Raw genomic sequence first — 6,856 nt, forward strand, 5'->3', positions numbered from 1 at the left:
CATCTATCAGTTCTGTCTAGACCTCTTATCATCACTCTTTGCCTCAGCACTTTAGATGTCTTTCCTGAAATATTAGTTTAGTTATGGGCATCTGACATGTACTCAGGAAGCCGGAGGCAAAATATTCATATTAATTTAACCCTTTGTTCACACTTCCCTAATTTCCTGCTTCTAGTTTATTATAGTTGGTTGCACAGTCAGCCAGATGTTTAGGCTGGATTTGGCCTTTTTGTCCACCTATCAAGTCCTTCCCAAGGACCTGGGATAGGCAGATGTTGTTGTTTGATGGTGCTAAAGGTATCGTTGCAGGATGGAGGCTGTTCCAAGTTAAAACTGCCTTTTGCAATTGACTGGTAGTGATGTTGTCAATACCGATGGTATTCAAGTGGTACTCCAGATGTTTTGGGATTGCACCCAAGGTGCCAGAACGATTGGTACCATCTTTGCTTTCTTTTGCCACAATCCTTCTATTTCTATTTGCAGGTCTTTATATTTGGTGATTTTCTCCAGTTCTTTTTCTTCTGTTCTGTTGTCTCCAGTGGTTCATGGATCTCATTAAAGCACAACAAAACACAACAAACCATATTATTGCTCATTATGGTGGATAAAATGAGCCCCAAAATCTTTGGTTCAAGACCTTTAATGTCTTATCGGGCCTCCAAAAGTTCCATGGCCTTGAAGTACCTTCTAAACTAAGTTTGGTACAAATATCGCCATATTGCATTATTCCATTTTAACAATTAAGCTGCTGTTCTCTTTCTTCCCCTCCTACTCTCTCTCCCACCCTCTGGTGCAACTGATGCAGACTGAGTAGAAGTTATTTAATCACTGGAATCATGGCTTAATTTGAGATGGAGGACAGAGAAGCTTCTTTGATATTAGGATGAGGAATGAATTATATGCATATTCATTGGGTCATCTGCTTGTTTTATAATACAGAGCAATAGATTTTTAAGATATTCTTCCCTAGAGACAAAAAAAGTGCTCATTTCATAAATAATTATCTTAAACTGGTAACCAAGGAGGAACAGCCAGATGAAGTTGCTATGGAGATCTGGGGAGGGGGGTGGATTGGTTCCTGCTCAGATACACTTGAACAGCTAATATAGCCAGTCACAGATGTACAAATTTAGCTGTATACAAATGAAAATAAAGATAGGGAAATTAAGCTCATTTAACCTGAGGGAAGAAATTAAAAAAAAATGCAATTCCTTGGAAGCCTCAACTTCAGTGGAACGAATGCATCTGTGGTTTCTTCAAGCATTCTGGTTTCAGATCAGGCAGATAATCTTCTCAGTGATTTGGTTCCTAGTCAGCCTAAAAAAGAGAGTATGGCAAAGCAATGCATTTACTCCAAAACAATTCATAGTGTTGTTGATTCAAAAATAGCAGAACTAGGATAACTTGTCCTTAATCTTAGTGCTTCCCCATAAATGGTGTAAGTTTCTAAGAAGAACATCTTCCTTACTCTTTTGATTATGATGAAATAAATAGCTTATAGCCATGGTACCAGGCTACCTTCTCCAGCAATGAAATCCTATACCGCTGCTACGAAACATCTCTGTGGTAAAGCATTCTGGGAAATGTCAAATTTCTCAATCAGTTCATGGTAGGTGCTGGTCTGACCTTCCTGCTTCACCATCACCCCTTCAGTTAAAGGAAAGTATGTTTTTTCCCCCTTGCTATAAGTCTGCAAACCTCAGTGATTCCTACACTTCCATATTGCCTCTGAATAGTGCCCATTCACAGAAGTAACTATTTCAGTATTAGATTATTAAAATGTGAAACCCGTTTCAGTAGAAGTTTTTCAGTGCAGGAACTCATCAGATTCTAAATTTCCCAGGCTGGTCGTTGTTTATCTTTGATTGCTTAATAATACAGAGAAACAATTGAGTTTTGTCTAGGTTTGCAAAATTTGCCTTGTATGAAGGATTAGGGTTCCTGTACATTCGTGATATTGTCTGCTTTGGAATTGTTGCTGCTCCACAAATGCTTTCATGTTTCTACCTTCAGAATTGCTTCCTTTGGATCATTATAGAAATCTCCTTTAGCATCCATCCACTTCTGAACTAACAGGAAAAAAAAGATGTTGCAGTTTTGAGGAAACTAATAAACCTGTGACAGATGTTCCAAATGAAGGAAATCAATATCACAGTGTGTGCTGTAGTGTAAATAAGAGGAGTTAAAGGACTTGAAACAGCTGTTGAGAGAAGGAAAAAAAGTGAAGACTGCCTGACTCATGACCAGTTAACTCTTAGTTCTTGCAGCTTCCACTTGGCTGAGGTATTGCTTAAGATGATGGGAAAACTGAGTAGAAAAATTGATTTGACCAACTATGGCTATGAACATGGAAAGCAGACAATTACTGCACAAACTATTCTATAATTTGCTAAACTACGGGGCCATTTTTATTGTTGAATGGATGCCAGTTCCCTGTGAGTTATTCAGCTGCATTGGTATTCAGGAACTCATATGGAAATGGCCCCTGATTTGGCTATGCCCATGCCAGCTGACATGACAGAAATAGGAAATCTTTAAATTAACAATGAGCGTAATGTCAGTTGTAGTACTTCTTGTATGGACAAATTGTAAACTTCAAAAGGGCTGTACATTTGCTATCGAACTCATGACTAAGGTGAAATTAAAAACAAGGACAACTGGGTTTGCTTTGAGTTTTATCAGCATGGAAATATGTAACTTTTGGAAATGTGTAGCTTTTGCAAGGTTGGCATTGAGACCCATGGCATTTCAGGATATCAGTTTCAAGTCACTGAAAGATTATCATCAGCTCTGAAGACTGAACATCTGCTAGAACCCACTTATTTCAGCTGGCTGCTTTTAGAATCTGCATCTGCCTTAATTTCTATTTTTGAGGGATTTAAGATCAGTTTTGGCAATATATATTTTTGATCTGAGATTCTTATGGGCTGTGCAGCATCTTTGGAAAAAATATTTTCTATAAATATTCTACATTATGTTTTACCTGAAAGACAATACACACACACACACACACGTGAATCTCTAGCTCCATCTGTGTACTTAAAATAATGTAAAAAGAGTCTTGTAGGTTCCTGTTGTTTGTCGGCCTTGTGAAACCAGCTGCCTGTTTCGCTCTCAAACTCAACCCACCGTTTGTCCTTGTTGCTTGTTTTGGCTACAGCAGCAACCAGCTTTAGCTTTATCCCAAGCGAGTGATAGGGCCACATTCCCTTGTTGTTGAGACTTCTTAACAACTGGTATCCTGGGGAGCTATTCAACCGTTCGTAGAGTTATCCTTCATAATTTATTTAATCCCTTTTCAAACGCCATGAATCATCCTTGCATCCTGGGGGCAGTTAATTCCATCAATCCATTCAACTTGGCGTGGGGAAAAAATGGCTTTATTTGCACAAGCTAATGTATCACTGGACAAATTTACCAGATGACTCCATGTTCCATTATTTCATATAAGGTAGGGGGAGGGAGAAAACATTTGTTCATATATATAGTAGGTAATAGATTCATGACATAGGGCCTGGCTCCTTGAGGGTAGGTTGGTTGGTTGATTTCCACCCATCTGGTGAGGTAAGCAGAATGGGATTGCCTCTGGTCCCATCAATCAAATAATGTCATCTTAGGGGACCCAGGAAGTGGGCCTTCTCAGTGGTGGCATCTGCCCTTTGGAATGACATCCCACCATAGTGAGATCCCAGAGACCTGTACCATTCCCCCAAGAATAAGAAAGTCATTCTTTCCATAAACTGTTAAAAACTTGATTGTTCTCCTGGGATAGGATGTTCTCGTGATTTTACAGCCTTTGCATTTTTTGATATGGAGTTGGTCTTCTGTATTCTTTTTTTGGTCTAGGTTGTTTTCCTTCAACTGTAAGATGCCCACAGTCGTTGAGGAATTGGGCATTAAATCAATAAATTGACCTATCAGCTATCATCTAGCCAGCTAGCTATCCCAAACTAGATATTTATTTACTAAGCTTTACCACTCTCATATTTTTCCTAAATGGAAAGTAGTGTTTAGCAAATATTTTCCATTAAAAATCAGCAATGAATCCTTCTGTCATCCTTGTGGATGCTGTCAGTTATAATAAATCAGAACAGCCAACTGTGTCCTTAGAAAGTCCCACTGCATTAGCCTGGTGTCTCTAATGGTGTGCAAAGAATTCCATGCTTGGTGCAGCTTTTCATTATTGCTTACATCACCATTTGGCCAAGTTGCAACTTGGCCGACGAGAGCTAATGTATTAAAAAGTAAAGGCAAAATAATGGACGTGTATTTGGTGTCTCAGTTTTACTTTGCAAAGTTGCAACAGTCACCAAAAAGAAAAATGTTTTCTTGATTGTTCCCATTCTTCAGATCATGGAAGATCTTGCTCTGCATGATTAATGAAGGAAAGTACCAAAACTAGTTTTCTCAAAAAAGTTTTCACCAAGAGGGAATGTGCTAGAATTTCAGCTGCTGCTGTCCTGTCAAACCATATTTGTGGACCAGTGCTATGATTTTTATTATCCTCTTCCCATTTCCCAACATTTATTTGTCTTGCATTTTTGCTGCTGTCCCAGGAAAGGAGATGAAGAAACTCTGGTGGAGATGAACAGAGGGAAGAAGTTGGTGTGATAAACAGGTGAGAACATGCATGCTATGATTTGGGTATCTCTTGGGTATCTTGGTATGGTTAAGGCACCAGGCTAGAAACCGGGAGACCCTGCCTTAGGGATAAAGCCAGCTGGGTGATCTTTGGGTCAGTCACTCTCTCTCAGCCCCAGGAAGCAGGCAATGGGAAACCACTTCTGAAATCTTGCCAAGAAAACTTCAGGGACTTGTCCAGGCAGTCATCAGGAGTCAGCCCTGATGTGAAAGTACCGAATAAATAAAGCATTCTTACAGTATATACTTCCATTCATTCCCCATCATTCTCTTTGACTTAAGAAAATAAAATGCTAATCAGTTCTCACACAGATTTTTTTTTTAAAAAGATTGAGTTGTATCATTTCAGATTTTAGATGACTCATCTTTTAATATTTCTCTGTAAACTGTTTCCCAGGGTCTGTTAGATAACGTGGAATCAGTAGCTATCTGGAGTGACAAAGCTTCTCACACAAGTTGAAATTAAAATATCAGAACTGAAAGAATCATGAGGACCATCTAATCTAAACTGTCCTTGAGGTAGGAAATCCAAAGCTAGACTGTCCTCCATGAAGACTTCCAGCAGAAGCAGGCCCATATCTCCTTTCAGGGAATTGATCCTCTGTTGGCATGCTCTTCCCTGTAAACCATTTATTTTAATATGTATTTCAATTTTACTCTAACTTTACCCCATTCAATCTGGTCAAGGCCTCTGGGGTAGTAGAGAACAAGTCTTTTTCCACTCTTGTGTGTTGGGCCAAGCAGTTGAAGAAAGCTAACATTTTCCTCCTTCAGTGTTTAATATGACTTGCTGTTCCCATCATTCTGATCATCTTTTCTTCTTCACTAGTGAATCTGTCACAGTAAAGAAACTATATACATCATATATCCTATCTATATGCACCTCAATAATACTAGGGAACTATATTCTGTTTCCACCACCACCACCACCACCAATTCTTATTCATTCTGATGAAGAAGAACTCAATTTGGCAATTTCTTTAGCAATATCTTAAAGAAGAAGAGAATTCTGGTGAAATTCTCATTTAGTTATAAAATAGCCAAGGGTGTATAAGTGCATGAGAGAGAAAAAGAAAAAGAAAAAAAAATCTTACATTTCATCGTATAATCTTCTCTCCAGTGGCCTGCAGTCTCCCAGCTTCCGGCTCTTCCATCTTCAGATCCCAAGAGCAGACATCAGGAAGTGCTTCGGTCACTATAACAGTGAAAAAGGGGAGGAGGTGTGTTTTTCAGAAATTGTTGGAAGTCCCTCCTCCTTCTGAAGAAATGTGGAGAAATCATCCACTCAATTTCTCTTGCCGCAAATTTGATGGGAGATTTCTGAAAGGCCCCAAGAGACCAGCTGTGCTCCGTAGTCTATAGATTCTGGAACTGGACCTAGGGCCTCAAGAATTCCAGGTCCTTCTCAACTTTTTCCACTTTCTTTTGCTTTCGCCTGGTTGAAAATGAAACCGAGCATCTAACTGTAGGCAACTCCCTAGCGCTGAGCCTTCCTTTATCATCATAATTCTATGCAAGAGGAATCGTTTGCAGTCACGCCAGAAATTTTGGCAGAACATTTTGTCCTAGGAAAAAAGTTGACTTTATCTTTTATTGTGCTCTGACATGCTTGTTCAGACTGTGGCAGCACTGCTCACAATGCTTGCCTATCATCACGCCTGCCTGTCTTTTGGCACAATTATTAAATAATAGAAGCTAATGAAAATATGAAAATGAGTTAAATTGATGGCTAACTTCAGTGCAGAAGCAGTCAGACCTTGTTAGTTCAATGGCAGGTGACTGAACAAAAGGACAAAACCCATAAAACTCTGTGGGGAACCCTAAGCATCATCAGCATTTGTGAGGTTTTTACTGTGAACATTTGTAGCTAACTCTGTATTGGATTATTAAACTGGAGAAGCAATCCCCTGAAATTTCAGCTCTGGATTTCTTGGTGTGCGTTTGCAGTAACAATATTTTTGCATGTAACAAGGACATCTCTGAGTGCATACAAGGGCAGGAAAACTTTTCATGCATCTCTGAATAAGCAGAAGAGGAATAAAACTCCACATTCGTGACAGGTATACATTCAGAAGACCAACTGCATGCTTTTGTAATTTGGTGATCTAATAACAAAATGATTAGTAGTAATAATCTACTAATCTAACTCCCAGGTCAGTGCAGATTTTAAGAGGCAAGATGCCAGTTTTCTGGAGAGAGTTAAATTCATCGTTAG

The 6,856-nt window shown here is 39.2% G+C and overlaps 1 long non-coding RNA gene across 1 annotated transcript; it reads right to left on the bottom strand.

Moving 5' to 3' along the window:
- Positions 1 to 624: 624 nt before the first annotated feature.
- On the bottom strand, positions 625 to 6,631 carry LOC103059983 (uncharacterized). The gene is made up of 2 exons (XR_456167.3): positions 5,736 to 6,631; positions 625 to 1,317 (listed from the first exon to the last, which is right to left on the bottom strand). It is a non-coding gene; the product is annotated as an uncharacterized LOC103059983 (long non-coding RNA).
- Between the last annotated feature and the right edge of the window lie 225 nt (positions 6,632 to 6,856).

This window comes from Python bivittatus, unplaced genomic scaffold, assembly GCF_059951505.1.
Source record: "Python bivittatus isolate LINGU-HERP-01145 unplaced genomic scaffold, Pbiv_v1 ctg000670_np1212, whole genome shotgun sequence".
In the NCBI taxonomy this organism is placed as follows: Eukaryota; Metazoa; Chordata; class Lepidosauria; order Squamata; family Pythonidae; genus Python; species Python bivittatus.